The 17,925-nt window shown below is 41.2% G+C and overlaps 1 long non-coding RNA gene across 1 annotated transcript in view; it reads left to right on the forward strand.

The window, feature by feature from the left end:
• The first annotated feature begins 5,040 nt into the window (after positions 1-5,040).
• The window catches only part of LOC137853355 (uncharacterized), a 272,934-nt gene continuing 260,049 nt past the window's right edge, over positions 5,041-17,925 (forward strand). Inside the window, exon 1 of the long non-coding RNA XR_011094412.1 lies at positions 5,041-5,390. This is a non-coding gene — a long non-coding RNA (uncharacterized lncRNA). The remainder of the gene's footprint in view (positions 5,391-17,925) is intronic.

Below are 17,925 nucleotides of genomic sequence, written 5' to 3' on the forward strand. Positions count from 1 at the left end.
CAGCAAATCTCTAACTGAATAAGCTTAAAGAAAAAAAAAAAAAAAAAGAAGAAAAAAAAAAAGCTGTTCCTAAATAGGGGTACCACAATGAGACTATATTTGTACTGAGGATTGCTTGGACCTGCCGTGTTAACTGCCTTGAACTTGACTGTCATTCTAATCAGGATGAAGCCAGAAATGGCTATCTGATGATAGTGTCTGGCCATTCTCCTTGAAATGATCATTTGCTAAAGCCCCACTACGAAGTTACAGGAAAGGGAATATTGAGAGACTGCCTAAGAGGATTTATATACCTTCCTGAGCCTATTCTTTTTGCGCTTTTCTTTCAAAGCCACAGCATTTGCGTCTTTTTACCCCCCAAGTGCAAATGACTATTTCTTTCTCTTTAACATATGCGTCAGCACAGCTTCAGCATTTAGAGGCCAGTTCTGTATCTGCTGAACCTACTGATTTCAAGGAGTGTAGAAAGGAGCCCTTCATACCCTGCTTTGCCTTCCTCTCTGCTCTGAACTTAACTCTTTAAACACAGTGCTCAGACTTCAGTGAGCTGAGTTATCCAGGCACTATTTGCTCAAGGCACTTACCTCACCATCAAGAGACACCTCTCAGTCTCGGAATTTTTATGCCTCCAGCACTTCATTTGAAGCAAGGAAGTGCTGTTATCTCTGTATTACAGAGGGATAGCCCACGTTCAGAGAGAGTAAATGACTCGCCAAGGTTCCTCATGTGGTCAGTGACTGGGAAGAGTGGAGCATCTGGTATCCCATTGCAAATGCACCAGTCCCTGTATGCTGCTCCACTCTGTGCCCTGGGCCTGTGGGAATAAATACTGTGCAGGTGAGCACTTTTTTTTAGGTTAAAGTGAGCTGTTGTTTCAAGTGATACAAGGAACACATCTTCCAACGTACCCTTGTGAAGTACCATCATTCCAGCATATTGAATAATTTGGATAATTTGCATCGAATGCTAGTATTGAGGAAAGAAAGTTAATCTGTTGTCATTGAGGATATTATGGTATTACACACATGATGAGGAAAAAAGACTGCTGGTAAGTAATGAAGCCACCTGGTACGAAACATATGAAACAGAATATTCATTTCTTTTTGATGGGAATAACAGACGACAAATGTGAAGCTTTCTTCAGATTGTTTGTTTATAGAAAATTTGTATCCACTGAGACTGTATGTTAAATTCGCTCTCTGATGTTAGCGTTTGCAGGATGCATGTGGCCACTAGAGTATGTTCTTATGATCTTACCATTTATTTACCTTGATACAAAACTCCAATTACTGTCAGAGATGCTTCTTGTTAAATATGGTAAGTTCTCTAGCTTCTAAGAGAGTGAAGATGTATTCTTTACTCTGGGGCCACACTGAGCAGGATGCTGAGGAATGAAAATACTGGGGACTTTGGTGCAAATTAATTAAATATCTAAAGATAACAAAGTAATGAAAACAGTTTGTAGAAGTTTGGGCTTTAGAGACAGATGAAATTTGGAAGAGAAAATAGTACAGTTCAGTGTTTGTCTTTGTTTAGGAAGCTTTTCCAAAGCTCTGGCTTTTCTTTTACATAGCTGTAAAGTCTAGTGCTTCCAGAAGCTAAGGCCTATCACTTTTATTAGCATTAATTCTTGGTAATTTAACAATTGCTCAGGTTTTGGTGCAAAAGTCATTTAAGTCCAGTTTTGGGGTGGGCTTAGACATTTCTCATCATTGACCAAGTATCAGCCACTAAATCACATCCCACAATGACGTTTGAGTTGTAAACCTTGCTGGCAAGCCAGAATGCCTTTCTTCAAATCCTGACCGCTCAGTAAAGGCAAATTATTTCTGTGTGAGGACCCAGTATTTTGGAGCATGTTCTATGCTTAAGAGACTTCATAATGTTGTGATGTCTGGACAAACTCATTCTGTTGGCACGAGAGTAGTGGCTGAAAATGAGCAACTTGTAATTAAATGTTGAGAGGAGCAGGAGGTGGGGACATACAAATATCTACATAATTTTTTTTTGGTCTGACAAAGAGGTGGTTCTGAGCATCCCAAATTCCAAACTCTGTAGTAAGCAGGGAAAAGATGCTTAGACTGGAAGGAAGATGGAATAAAGGGAGATAAAACGTTACCAGAAGTATTTCATATAAGTCTCTTTTGATCGCTTCTTCTTTGTGAGCTATCTAATTTTTCAAACAAAAGAAGTGAGTTAGATATTCTGTGTTGCATCTTAAGAGGTCTCTGGTATTATGTAGGCAATTGTTAATTTAAATTGTTAAGAAGGGGGCTGCTAGGAACTGGTAAAAGAGAAAGCAGTTACACTGAAAGAGATTCTACCATGCTGAAAGCAAGTTACTATAGAAAAGCGTCATGAATGAGCTTTGGCTCTGGATTTGTTTTAAGATTTTTCTTTAATGATGCAGGCATGAAAATTGGAACATGCTGTTATTGATGGGGAAAAGTGAGATGCGTTGGCAATCCAGAGAAGGCCTTAAATCTCCCATGGGGAAATTAAGATAACCATGAGAAATAAAGTGAAAGATAAAGAATTAAATGTACTAGTGAAAAATGTGAAGTTACACTCATAAATATCCTATTTCCACTGTAAACTCATAATTTAGAAGTTAGATAAGTAGGAGGGAGGCTGGAATGCAGTATTTGCTATGGGATGATTGAGAAATGTGAAGTATCTCTGTAAATGGTGTTCTCAGATGTGAAAGGAGATCTTCCCTCTTTAGATTACCCCACGTGCTAATTCTAGCTAACTGTACTCAAGAAGATGAATTTGGAGAAGGGTTCCTAAGATACTCAGAGTTTATCTCCTGTGGGAGTACAGTTTATTTAGCCTAGTGCAAGCCAGGCTGAAAGGGAATCAAATTCTTCTAAAATCATGAGTAAAAGGTAGGAAAATGCTATGTTTGAGGTGAGAGCTGGAGAAACCAAAACCAACCAAACAAAAACCAAAACAAAACACCATGAAACAAACCTGGAAGAACTTCAAAATATGGAATTAAAAGCCCAAAGGAAGGTGAACAGATATGTAACACATTTAATCTGGGAACTGGAAGGTGGTTACTAGTCATGAAAAAGGTTAGTCCCTGAAACGGCTCTAATAAGAACAGGATGTGCTTTCTGGGCCCTATGCCTGCTTCAAGTCCTCCAATACCATCTGTAAGGATGAAATTCCCATGTCCATGTAGCACAGTCTTTGAAAATAGTGTAGTGCTTTTATCTTTTTTAGCTGAAAAGCTAACAAATAACTAACTCTGACTTCATCTAGTTATTGCAGGTGTCTTGAATCCTACCTCTGGAATGATGGCATCAAAATGATGACTTTTATGGTGATGAGTGCTCTCGTCTTTTTGTGGATACAGGCTAAAGTTTATGGTCCTGTGGCTAGGGCAGCTGTTGTTATTACCACCACCAGTGGTTTTGAAGCTGCAATTTTACTGTAGAATTTTAAAAGGGTTTTGAGACAGTGCTTTTCACGAAACAAAAACAAAAACAACTCCTGAGCTGTTGTAAGGGGCAATTTTGTAATTTTGTTCATCTTCCCAACACTGTTCCTGTTTCTCTCTCTCTCTTTTTTTTTTTTTTTTTTTTTTTTTTTTTTTTTTTTTGTCTCATCTCATCTTGCTCAGCATCTTTCTTAAACAGCTGGGGGAGTTTGTGTGACAACTGGGACTCTAGCAACGCGCCATTGCACATCCTCTTTATACCAGAGGCAATTGACTCTGTTTCCAGCTTTTTGCCTTGCCTGGGAAAGATCAGTACCTGGATGAAGGCCAGTTGGCTGTAACTGAACCCCTTCCACAAGAGATAAAAATGCCCGGGAATTTGTCTGTCCACAGAGCAAAAAAGCAAGATTTGCTGGCTTTCCCACAATCAGCCAAACTGCCATTAGTGGGTGGATAGAGAGAAACTCTTAGGCTTAGCGCAAGAGTGATAGTTTCTTGGATACTCTGGTGATAAACACAGAGTTGATACCTACAGCTGGAGTTTTTATAAAGCACGTCATTCTGGCCTCTACCTATCCAGGCACTGGTAGAAGCTGCATAGGTTTCAGGGAAAACAGAGGTTGAGTAATTTCTGAGTTACTTTGAAAAAAAAAAAAACAGCTCAGGTTGAAAGAACAACTGAGCTTTTTATCAAAAACCAACCAAACAAAACCCCCTGAAACACCTTTTACATTTAGATATTCACAGAGCAGGAATAGCTTTGCTGTCTAGGGTGAATAAAACATTTCTGTAAGGCAACAGGTAAGAAAAAGGCCAAAGTGCTTCTAATAATAATTAAAGCAGTTGCTAAGCTTTGCTGATTTATTTTGTTAACCTGAGTTGTATTTGTGCATTTGTTTTATTTATTGCAGAATATTGTAATAACAATATCAAAAGAATTTACAGTGGGGTATGCTATTTTACTTTCATAAAAAAAGAAAAAAGTTACAGCAGATGCTTTGAATTTACTGCAGATGGTGGCAAATATTTGCCATACTATAAGGTTACAATACTGGAGTGTCATGACTTATTTGGTAAATCAGTGCATGATTCAGGTGGTAATATCTATTAGCTGTGGCTGGCAAAGCTCTAGTGAAAATAACAACCCAAATACTCAGCCAGTTCTTGCAACAAATGATTTTTTTTTTTTTCTTTGGGAGAAAGAAGTTTATTAACTCTCTCATGTTCCCCTTCCCAGCTTGATTGTGGGAACTACTTTAGCCTCCGCTTTCCCAGAAGCAATGCTCAGCAGGAGCACTGCAGTACCCTCACAGGGATCCCTCACCAAAGAGGTGTGAGGTATGTGCCATTTAACAAGCACCTTGCTGAATCAAGTGCCGCCTTCTGCAGCTCACTTGGCTCCTTGTGAGGCTGCTCAATGAGAGATCTTTCTTCTCTGGAATTCAGCTGAACTGAGCTTTCTTCCTGAACAGTAAAATGAGGAAGAGGACGCAGAATCCTGCACCTGAGAGCTATATATAAATGAATTTGAGATAGAGGGGCAGGGAAGTGGCTTCGTGCCCTGGGACTGAATAAATTATTGTTACACGTGAGACTTGCCAACAAAGTCTCAGCAGGAACTGCATTTTGGTTGCCAGGCCCCTGAGTACCCTTAATGGCCTTAATCAGCCATAGCTGAGGCCTTCCACCCCACACCCCTTGGCCAGGTGGATCATTTAAGCTCAGTGCTGGGGACACAATCCTCGTATGAGAGTTGCTCAGCTGCAGTCATGACCACTTCAGGCTGTGGATGCTATTAATACTGACCCATGGACTGATTTCCTGGCTTGGACTTGAGCCTGTCTCGTCACCATGCACCTCCCTAGTGATCCCTGGGCTGTGTCTGACCTGATTGCCCTGGTTTCATCGTGGCTCTGACTTGTGCTCCCTGCCTTATCACCATGAGGTGAGCTCTTGGATGTCTCTGGCTGTCGCGCGGGGACTGCCCTGCTCATCTTGCTCAGGTATGGTGGGGCTGGACCTTTACTAGTGAGGTCCTTGCTATTGTGGGCACTGGATCCACCTGAGATTATGGCTCCCTGTCCCTCAGGGAGAAGCAGAATTGTGTGGTACTCTGTTGGCCTAAGTAGTCCTACTTGTTAAAAATATGTTGTGTAATCAAGCCCTTCCACGTCTGTGGATTGAATCCCTTTTGTGGAAGAGAAGAGTGTGCAGGGTTGCGAGGAGCTGAAGGGCAGAGAGGCGGGATGCCTGTGGGCAGTTGTATTTCTTCACTTGCACGTGCAGGATCACAGACTTGCTTCCTCACTGCCCACTTGCACAGGTTGGGCTGCCATTTTGCAAAGTCTGTGAGCAAGTGGAAATGGGGGTGATGGTGGAAGTTCTGGTCTTTTTGGAGATGAGGCCTGTCCTGCTGCAGATGTTGTAGTGACCTGGGATGTGCTCCCCAGAGCTCTGTCTCTGGCAGATTACAGTTCCTTCCTTCCCTGCCCTTCAGTAGAGATATTGGGAAAGAAGTATCATTCAGCTTTGACTCTGTCACCCCTGGACCAAAGTCTGTAAAATAGGCAAACACAAATGGGATCCGTGTGTATTTTCCTCCCTCTCTCTTTTTTTTTTTTTTTCTTTTTTCCTTTCCCTCCCAAGAAATGTGGGAGAAAGCCAAATGTGAATAAAGTTGCCTTTATTCCCTGTTATCAGCGGTGCTGTTGCACCTGGTGTTGAGCTTAACATATGAAAGGACACTGCCATGTCCCGTCTGAAAGGACGTGAGGCCTTGCTCATGAGGTAATCCTGGGCTGATTGGGAGCAGGAAGCACGGGCCCGTTGTGAGATAGCCAGCTCCCTGTGCAGGCTCGAGATGTTTAAGCAACTCAGATAAAGCATGAAAACATTTAGCTACTTCATCCTAACTAACAGGGACATAAATCTCTTGGGGGCACAAGAGGCATGAAGGTCATCAGGCTTGTCCCCTGAAAGGCGTGATGGTTTCCCCAGGTGGGAGGTGCGTCCATAAAGCCTGACCAACGTACTTGTGTGTTATGAAGTTTGATGTTCTAACTTGAAAAATCACAAAATGTTTTCAGTCAGAGACTGGAATAGGGTTGATCTCTTCTACCAGTGAGGTCTAATGTGTGATACCCGGTGATTTTTGGTGTGCTGGAAGGCATGATAGAAAACTGGGGGAGTAAAAGGGGACTAGAATAAGTCTGGGATAAGATCAGAGAATATGCTCCCTCTTTAACTGCATAATTTGAGGTATTGGAGCGCTCGTAGCCATTTACTGAGCTCATTTTGAGGGTAAGGGAATGTGCAAAAGTTAATCTAGTTCCAGAAAAAGTAATCTTGTTATGAGTTAATGCTAGCAATTTGTAGGTTAGTGGATATCCATGAGGAATTGCCTGGTGTTTATGCTATCGAATACATATCTACATTATGAGAGGAGTGGGATTTTTTGATTCACTCCTCTTGCATGTTTTTTAACAGAACAATTGCTGTTAAAAATGTATACTTTAGAGAGGTTTAATTATGTTAATTATCACATATTTTGTTAATAACATTTTCTTTTGAAGATGCCCATTAGAGGTTTTAAAGTGTTAATTTACTAGAAAATCAAATGGGAATGTTGTTTGAAATTTCCTTCTAAATTAACTTTACTTACTTTTATGTCCTAATTAAATGGGGATAATAGTATTGGTGGAAATATTACAGAACTGAAATTAGTGCTTAGATACTTTACTTAATACCAAGACTTTAATCTTAATGTAATGTATCTTTTGTTCTAATCAACATATAGCCTTTGCATTTAATTTACTGATGTGTTTTGATCAAAACATTTAAATAAGAACATTGATGCAAACTATCTTCATGAGATAGCCCTCTGATATTTTGAGTTCCTTCTGGGTAATAGCCTTTTTTCCCTTCTCCTTATAGCATCTGTAAACTCTACTGGAAAAAGTGGCGAGGGTTTTTTGGCATTTGAACATTAGCTCATCATAAATTAGGTAATACTTAGCGATTCCACTTAAAACAAACTTCATAGTGTTAGCAAATTGGCTTGGGATGGGCAACTCCCTTCAAGTTTGACTGCTGTAACTCTTGGTACTGCCACGGCCACGTAATTTGCCTACTGCCTAAGATGTTTACGTTGCTGTGCAGATGCATTGTGCTGATGGAGCTATTTCTTTGCAGAAAAAGGAAGATATCTCTGTCACCTTTCTGTATTAATAAAATTGCACTAACAGTAGTAGATGTACTGGAAAAATAAGTCAAAAACTTAATTGCTAAGCAGTTATGTTCCTGCAGCGGTGGTGTGAGCATCAGACTTCAGTGAAAGCAGTGATCAGCTGAATGAAATGGGACTTTCAGCCCCTGATGTGATGGAGCCAGGCTTTCTCTTCATGTCTCAACACCTTGACCGGGGACTTGACTGTTGTTGTTTTTCTCACCACACGGTTCATTGCCAAATGGAGATTCCCTGGATCATACGGGGATGCTCAGAGGTGCGGAATGCCCAGCACTTGATGGGCTTCCTTTCAGTTCACGCGTCCCTTAGCGTTGACTGGTGACAGCATCTGCTCATTGATGTCTACCTGCATGCTTCCTTATGGGAGGAAAGAGTCATTCAGCAATGCTTGGTCTTTGTGTAACTTACTCCTGTTAAAGTCAGCACCTGACACCCTATTTCATCACTTTGTTTTTGCCATTGCAGGGAAAGTTGTGTACTGGCAGTTGGGCTTTGGACTTGCTCGGCTGTGTTGCACTACGTGTTGTCTGTCACGGGCTGAAGGAGACCCAAGCAGAGCAATGTGATGGGCTGGTGACCAAAGGGGGGCTCTTGTCATAAAAGCAGTGCAAGCTATGTAAACCAAATATCCAATTTGCTCAGAAGGGGTAATTTAAGTTACTTTTAAATAGTTAGCTTTTATGGTCAATTGGGTACTGCCACATTACTAGTAATAAGCCATAAATCTATTTGGTATAATATGAGATCATTTTTAAGACTCTCATAGACTAAATTTTCAGGTAAAGAGGAGAAATTGAAATTTATAATCCATGCCATTTTTTGTGTAATTGTTATTAATAAATTAGCAAGAAAGAGGCAGCAGATGGAATGAATTGTTGTAGTTCATTAATTTGATGATGGCTTTCTTTGCATGAGCCAATTACGTCTGTCATTGTATCTCTAAGCTGCAGGAGAGCCCAAAGAAAAGGGTGCACAGGCAGGGACAAATCATCTTGGGATTTCCTGCTTTCTAAGGTGGCTAGAGAAAATGCACTCATGGTTTTCACTAATAGTTTTGGCAAAGGTATCACTGAAGCTTGTTGCCAATGCAGTTCATGTAGCTCCAAAAACCGGGGTGAAGGGATGATAGTCTCATTCAGTATGCACAGAACTGTGATCTATCTGAAATAATTACCAGCTCTTGATGATAATTTCCAAGTTTGACCTTGGTGTGCTTTCAGGAATGCTTTTCTGAGGGCATCATTCTGCAAGTTGCAAAAAATAAATAAAAATGCCTGTGTAGTGAAGGACAATAGGAAAGAAAATTATTCTTCTGGGGCCTGTGGCTCAGGAAAGCTCCCTTTATATATGGCCTTGTGAATTCTTTAATTAGAAGACACTCCACCATCTCATGAGCCCCTCTGTGGTAACGTGCTGATAGTTTTGTGTGGAATATGGGTTGATTTGCTCTACCTTCAGCCCTTGTATTCTCAACGTGGAGATGGTGGTTGTTTTTCTGTCACATGCATGCTTCACGTAATGACTGTAGTTTATTACCCAGTAGGTCACATCCTGTATATTTTAAGAACAAACACCTCCGAGATTGTGACTTGGTGGAAGGAGGTGACGTGTCATTGCTGTTGTTTTCACTACAGCCTTGTGAAAAAACTAATTACCTTTTCATCTTGGTAAATTCAGAGGTCAGTTTACTACTACTATATCACAACATGACAGGGAACATGGGTAATTAGGTAGGCTGTGTAACCTGGATATTCCATGGATCTCATTACATCTTATTTAGAAAGGCTATAATTTGATTGGTGGAAAATTAAGGCATCTCCTCATGGGTCATTTTATCTTTCTGCAATAATAATTCTTGGCTTGATTAAAAATTGATCCAGTGTCTTAAAGTGAATTTATTATTGCTGCAATCTATCACCCACAGACAGATAATCTGGTTCCCATCTTTATCTGATTTGAAAAATCTGTCACTTATTATGTGTTGTTTTTTTCCCAATCATTTAAATTGATGGTTTGCTGAGGCAAGGCGTGCTACCATAGGCTTCTTGGAGAAAGCATGGCCGAGATGTTAAGCCGGTACTTTTTACTGCAAGGAATCCGATACTATGTCAAGTATCGATTGGAACTGTGTTGTGGCATCATTTTCTCCAGGAAAAAAAATCAAGCAGAAATTTTGGATGCAGAGCAATAAGGACAGACAAGTCATATCGTTGGAGAAAATGGTCCATGCGTGCTTAGTGTCTGAATGAATTCCAGCCTTGTGCGGTGTAGCTTCTGCTGAGCACAGCTCCTAAATTGCTCGGGTTGTGCACAGGGACACCCCAGCCCCCTGGCTTTAGGGGACTGAAACCACCTTAGCCATGGAGCTCTGTGCCAGAAAAGGGAAGCATGGGGTCAAGGAAGCCAAAAGATACAAGAGTTGGATGGATAAAAAGAATCACAGTCTGGGGAAATACTTTCTAGTGTTTGACTGAGCTTTGGTGGATCTTCTCGAGGGTTTAGTTTTCATTTAATGGAGTTTAAAATTTTGATTGGGGATGCAAAATAATTTTAGAAGTCTTTGTTTAAAAAAAATAAAAACTTGCAGTGAACATTAAGGATTTTAAAGATGAGCATGTGCCAAGTTCTTTTAATAGCAGTTCTTATAAATTAGATGCAGCTAGCAGAAGAGCACCATGTTTGCGGTGTGAGCAATAGAGAATCACCATGAGTTCTTAGTATTTTAATGCGTTTAAGGCAAAAAGGGGGGAAAAAAATTGAGGTACAATTTTTGGCTGGGTTTCATGAAGCAGAGTGAAGCCTGAGACAGGTGTTTCTCTTAGCGAGTTCCCTCTTGCTAAAATACGGTAGCTCTTACCAGATAAACAGGAATAATTCTGATCTGGAAATTTACAGTTTGGTGTAGAAAGGTCATCTATAAGCTTTGGCAGGAAAAAAAAAATCAGTAGAAAATTACCCATGTGATAAACCTTTGCAAAATGGAAGCTGGATGATGTTCTAGTTTCGGTGCAGTCAGTGGGAGTTTTGCCTGCTGTTTTCTGCAAGGCTGAGATTTCACCGTGTCTGTGCACATAGTACAATGTCTCTTCCAACCTTTCCGTGGGCTGACTCCTGCCAGCCCTGTCCAAAGTGGTACCCTGCTAATTCCGGATTGAAATTCCAAAATGGTCACACCAAAGGGCCAATTGCCAAATATTCATAATCATAATGAAAATCGCTCTGCTTCTTCAAACTAGACTGCAGGCTACTTCCCACCTTTCTTGGAGGAACCAGGCTTCTGTTCTACTGAAGACTTCTTAAATGTGAGTTGCAGAATTTTTTAAGTGTGGATTTTGTTAAACAAGCACGGTCAGCTCAGGCACTGCTCAGAAGAACATTATTCATAACTCGTACGGACGCATTGAGGTGAGGGCCCCCAGCCCAGCAGTGCGTGGCCTTCTGGGGGTGCTTCAGTTTGAGACGAAACCTGCAGACAGGGAGGTGGTGCTCTGCCAAGTTTGCTATGGTGTTTTTTACGGTTGGTACAGTCTTGCTGCTGTTAATGCTGTCCCTGGAGAGCATGTGCTCGTTATTGCTTGTCCATATTCCCTGTAGAGCTCTTGCTGATTAATCAGACCTGGCTACAGGGCTGGAACACAGATAAAAGCCAAAGGTGCTGCTCTCTCTGCAGCCCGTGCTATTTCTCAGCAGTGTGTGAAAACCCATCCAGATAGGTAAAGTCAGGCAGCTTTAAGTTGGCCAGAAGGAGCCTTGCCAGAAGTGCATCCTGGAACAGATCCAGCTAACAGATACGTGGTAGGTTTGCCCTGTTGTTTCACTCCAGGTAGCAATAATTGATGCTGCTTTTTGTTTAGTCTCCTTAAACAACAACAAAACCTAAACTAGTCTTAAGTTTAATTATTAACAATATGTTTTTTTGAAATTAGAGGATGTTTCTGTATATTAACAATTTGTATTAGGAGTAAATGTTTCCACTACAGTTTAAAGGACCCAGAACATACACAGCAAGTGCAATGATTGCCCTTCTCTTCTCATACAGACTTGGTTTCTCCGCACAGTAAGTAACAGCAACAGAAAATAGGGCCAACAGTAAAGAGTGAGAACAAATAAAAACTCATAGATGTATTAAAGAAAAAACAAACCCTGCGATGTAGTGCACACTGGTTTTAGTGTCCAAATCAGTGTTATGGCCTGTGCTAAGTGTTGCAAGATCGGGTCATAGTTATGCATCTCCTTTTCAATTATTAATGCCTTTTTCTGCTGCCACTTTATTATGGAAGAGTTTTTTATACTTCATACCATTTGGTCTGAATCTAGACTTTTTTTCTGACACTTAACATACATGTAAACATGTGTCTGGAGCTAAGAAGTCTCACATTACCCCCTGGGATGTCCAGGGCAGATCTGACAAACTCAGGTGCTCTTTGTCACCTCTTATGCTGCAGACTGCTGGTGGGCTGGCTGGGTTTAGGGTGCAGCAGTGGCATTCTGCTTGTGCTGTTAGCAAATGTGTTTACAGCAGAAATCATATGGTAAGAAACATTCTGTAAACACAAGCTTTACAAAAGGCTGTGTTTTTTTTTTTTTCTTTGCAGCTGTAATGGTGTTTTTAATTTTCTTGCACTAGAGGCATGCTTGTGTTTGTTCCTATCAAATCCTGGTGCTTTGTGTAGTGGGTAAGTATTCTGAAGCATGCAGACCAAAGAATTTCAGTGGGAGATTGCTGTGCCTGTGCTCTCCTGAGCACTGCACAAGTAACTTAGCTTCCTAAGCCCTTCTTCAGGCTGTTAGGCAATTGCATTAGCAAGTGTTGGTCTGCATTTTCACTCTCCTCCTCCGAAGCAGTGACTTCCTCACTAAAGGAATACCCACGAACATCTGTCTCCTGTCTTGTCTAATTAGATGGGCCTTCTCAATCATTGTCGGGTCACTTGTCTTGTCTGTTTCTTCTTGCAAGCAATAAATGAGGAAAGGTTCTTGCTATATTCGTCATCAGCAGCGATACCAGCAAAGAAGGGAGAGGGGAAAACGGTTCACAGGGTATTGACACAGATGCTAGCACTGAGTGCTGTGGTGTATCTGAAATCAAATGGATCTTTCTCTACCAGCCCTCCTTCCCTTTGTTTATAACCCTGTTCTCCAATCAAGATAACTAATTATTATGTTATATAGTTTCACTTATTCACCCCTTGTGTATAAATATTTTCTACACTCAGAAATTGCCAAACTGCAGAAAAATCTGGTAATCTCTGTACAAACCTCCCAAAAGTGATCCAAGCACAGATGAATAGTGTTAGTGGTAGCGTATGCCATGAGAACTCTTGCCTGAGCAGAGGCAATTGTACTGGGACATCAGTAAACTCAAGTGTTTTTCCAGGCAATACCAGATATTGGGAAAGGTTCCAGCTAATTTAAGGTAAAATGGAGTTTTGTGACTACAATGTTAGATACATCCAATGAAATTCAATACCCTGAGGTCACTGGTGGTAAGACTTTTGGGAAGGAAAAGAACGGGAAGAACTCATTATTAGAAAATAAAGTGTGGAAATTCATGATCTGTGATTTTGCATGAGCATATAGTGCTGCTTTTGAGGAACGACTCTTCTAGCGCCCATGTAACCCATCTGAAATACCAAAGGAAGCATTCTGCTGGATCAACAGACGTTCTCTGGGGCCTGAAACACAAAAAACACATCTCCAGCCGTCTTGGGAGTGTCTCTTTGGTAGATCCCACCATCTTGATGTGTCTTGCTATGATCCTTTGAAGCATTTATAGGTGTTCTCTGGCCCTTCTGGGGTGCCTGTATACAGTGGTTTCCTGTAAATGCAGCAATTTTATAAGTGTTATATGAGACAGAAAATGTCCTTGTTGGGGAGACGTCCAGCTTTAGTGTATTTGTTGTGTTTCTTCCTCTCCCGGTTGGTTCTTCAAAAATAATTTTGTGAAAACAGGTGGTTGAAGACCATTGCAGTGTGCCCTGAAGTAGGGGGTGGCTGGGCTGTACAGAGGCGTGAGTGATGGTGTGAAGCTGGATAGTATCAGCCTGCTCTGAACTCCTGTGGAAAGGAGAGCCTTAGCTTAGGTTTTCCAAGGCCCTGTCAAATTGAGCCTTGACCATCTATCCAAGGGAGTCACCTATTTCCCTCTTTACCATGAGGACAATTGCACACTATTGTTTTTCCTTATTCATCCGGAATTTGTTCTGAAGCAACTCTAGTTGTCTGTATGATATTTGGCATGCTCTTTGCTGCTGTGTTGGGAGATAGATCAAAGTTTTTTAAACAACTGGCTGTTTGAGAAGAATGTATATTATAAATAAACACGTGAATTGGAAATGTATGCAATAAATGAGCACATAAATTGGAACATTTAGGAAATCTTTGATCATGAAAATAGATTTGACCATGATTTGAAATTGTGTCTAGGCCAGCAAAAATGCTCATTTCTGAAGCACTCAAGTTCAATTTCTCTTACTAACCGTGGCGATGATGGAATGATATTGCCCTGTACGTTACCAGGCTTTAAATTCACCTGTTGATACCAACAGAAATACTAACAGCATTTTGTGGGTCTTCCTTCCTTAGTACAATGCAGACTTGTTTTGTGTGCATGGTCTCCTATCAGAGGCATCCTGACAGTTGTGAAATCTCGGATCTGTTCTTCTGTATTGCTTTGAGTTAAGAGACACAGGCAAAGAGGAAAAGAATAGAAGGCAAACTTGAGCATTCAGGGAGAGAAATGAAAGCCATTCCGGGGAGCAGAGGCTGCAGAATGGAAGACTCACAGCAGCGGGGAAGAGATTTGTCTGAGGGGACAGGCAATAAAACCACGTCAGAAAAGTGCAGGGAGCGGTGCAGAAGAAGAAATGGACGAAGGCAACTGTAAATTGATTTCTTGGCTTCCTGGAGATGTGCAATCCAAATGATTAACCGCAAAATCTGCGACTTGATAGATCTGGTGCGATAAAAGAAGGATCACGTCACACTAATGAAGCAATGCATGCTTTGATTAATCCTTTTTTCCCCCTTGTAAGTTCTGATTTTTGTCTAAATGCATCACTGCCAAACCCTGTGTTCACAGGGCGAAGTTTAGATGTGAACTCCTTGCTGTCGCGTGGCGCTGGAAGGCAGGGTGCATTTCCAGGAACAATGTCCCCTTTTGATGGCATGCTTTGGACTGGCTGATGTGATTGCATCAGCTGTGCAAGAACTGCGTTGAGCTTGATTTTTAAATATATCAAGAAGGAGTTTCTCTTTAGACTCTGATGTTTAATCAAAATACTGCTGGAGTAACAAGAACGAACTGCTTGGTTGCGTTCTAGGCCTTTGCAGTGAACATATCCTCCGTCAGGGTGTAGAAGTGGAGCAGCCTCAGGTATGGTTAACCTTGTAACAGTGGCCAAGATTTCTGCCTTCCCTGGGCTGTCTCCTTTAGTAAGCCCTGGGAAGTGACAAGGGGATTGTATTCCTTTCTCCCTGGGGAGGAAAGAGTAGCTGTTCAGTTGGGGAAGTTCTATTACCTTCTTCCTCTTTTATTTTCCCCTCCAAGGAAACTGGGTATTTAGTATTTGTCTTTTTACAAGCATTGACTTTGCAAGGTAGGAGATAAATGGTGGCTTCGTGTGAGCCCTGCCTCAGTATGATGCTGCTTAAGTCCATGACTGAATTCCTGGCTTGGGTTTCACGTTTTCACATGATTTTTCATCTGATGCTCATCAGCAGCACAACTAGCACCTCCAAGATGAGCATTAAGCAACGTGTTCAGCATTTCTCCCTCGGGGAGAGAACAGATGATACGAAAAGTAGTCACTGGAGCGTGGTTTGCTTTCTTATTTTTATTTAAGGCAGCGACGTTTGCTGTCACTTTTTGAGGGTGCTTATTCCCTGGGCTGCACTGGGGAATGTTAACCTTGTATTTATTTGCTTGCACCAGAGAAGTCCGTTACCAAAGTAGTCATCCTCAATGTTTTTATCCTGTGCCTTTACTGCCTTGCACTCATGGCCTTTGTGATGAATACAATGACCTGTGAAACCCAGCGGTCTGAGAACAGCAATATGCAAGGCTGCTTAGGTGGACTCCTGGAATTAGCATTTCTTGCTTGGTGTTGCAGTTTGTTGCACTGATTAGTCCTTCTGTATCATCCAAGGCATCTTGCCTTTGCGTTGCTATGAAATCAGTGCCTCATCTATTGATAAATTTGGTCTAATCCCTCCTACCTCTGTTCCACCTAAAGAACATAAAGGATGTGAAGAAGCTTTACGCTTCCTGCTTTGCAGCTGAGAATTTTACGGGAATAAATCTCTCTGACTTGCTTCTGCGGTTTGTATCCATTACAAAAATACAAAACAAATTTGGGCAGCCTGATGCTGAACTTCTTCCTGACCTTTGCCTCTGCATTCACTTGTACTCAGCTTGTCACGCAGTCGTGGTTTTCAGTTCAGGCTACAATTTGAGCGACTTTCCACCCCCAGCCCTTAATGAAGATGTTTACCTGACTTGCATCTGTGTGGTGTGACTTGCAGTCTTGGCTTCGTGGAGGAAGGCCCAAGGCTGGCCTGCCAGAGGTGAGATAAATTGGGACTGAAATCCGCTGGGAGAGCCTGAGGTGTGAAAGCTGTTTTGCTGTGACTAGCTCTCATCAGTAATGATAACCCCTCAATTTTGTGCCACCTAAATTCACCCAAAATTATATGCTAAATATAAATATTCATTTTATAAATATGCATGTTAATTAAATATACATTTATTTTAAATGCATGTGTTAATTATACATGTTACATCAGATCACAATTAAGTCAATAGAAATTGGGGATTTGCATATAATCATGCTTGTATACTAATCAGTTGTCAGTCTAGAAAGCCATTTTCTGCATCTAGACAGAATATAGACCTTGGTCCAGCCATCAGCTCAAAGACTCGAGCAGCAGCCTCAGTTCTTTTGTTTGTATGCATTTTCTCCCTAGGGACAGGAAGAAATGTAGCTCCTCCTTTCCAGTGCATAAAGGATGCTCAGTATTTCCTGCAAGTCTTACTCTGCTTCTTCCAAGAGCCAGGTCGAATCCAGATTTTGGCCAAATGAGGTTATTCCCCTGCTGTGTCAGGCTATGGTAAACCTCCCTGAGCAATTTCATTTGATGTGGGATGCAAATGCTCTGTGAGCAGCACACTCTTCTGGTGGGCTTCTTAAATATAACTTTGCCTGACCCCAAAGCTCCTCGGAAAAATGAGCAATACCTCGTGGTGTACTGATGGTTACGGTCGTGTTGCCTTGTCTTCCTGAGCAGCCTGTTGATCTCTCAGGTTTTGGCGTGATTCAGGTGATTTCTGGGGCTGCGTTAGGACTTATCATCATAGAGCACTACTCTGGCAGAACAGTTTGCAGGTTAAAACTCATCAAGGTATTAAAGCAACCTCTGTTAAATGTACCTATTCCATCAGTTGTTTGAATGTTTAAAGTATTTTCTTCAGGTACCAATGACACCTCTACTTGCTTGCTGTAATATGTAAATCTACAGAAGAAAATAGGTCACTCTTTAAATTGTCTTCTTGTAAGGATGTAATTAAGCTTCATTAAGACAATTACTGTACTCTATAAGTATCTGCTGATTTTTTAAAAAAACAACAATGTACTCTTAGGTTTTGACGGTGATATAATTTCCTATGTATTATATTTTAATTAAAAGCACCAGTAAATAGTCTTAAAGTCAATTGTATGATAATTTGAAAATAACTTGCAATTCTGAAGAAAGGTAGTCTGCAGTAAGTTGTTAACACGGGGAAGGGGGAAGAAAACTCCTGCTGATTATTCAAATCTACAGACCCAGTAAATCACAATCCTGAGCCAGACGCTTCTGCTCGTGTTTAGGTCTGCATCTTATATCCATCAAAGCTATCTGTTTGGTTGTAACTTCAAGCATCCTAGAGGTTTTGTAGGTGCTGGGAAGGATGTCTGTAATTTTCATGTCAGCGTTGTGATTTTGGCCAGTCTCTCCTAAAAGTCTTTCTCTCTAATTTTTTAAGTGTAAGAAGTCCAATGAACTGAAACGCTCAAGGACTAGAAGGTGGCAGAGATTGCAAGAAAGCTTCAAAAGGTCCAGAAAGCATCTGGAACTCATATCCACCTCTCAAACTGGGAGAGAGCTTGTAGAAAGCAGCTACCTTGCCATGGCCAAAAGGTTAATGAGAATAAGAGAATCAAGGAAGCGTGCACGTGTGCAGGAAACATAGGATGAA

This window comes from Anas acuta, chromosome 3, assembly GCF_963932015.1.
Source record: "Anas acuta chromosome 3, bAnaAcu1.1, whole genome shotgun sequence".
Classification (NCBI taxonomy): domain Eukaryota; kingdom Metazoa; phylum Chordata; class Aves; order Anseriformes; family Anatidae; genus Anas; species Anas acuta.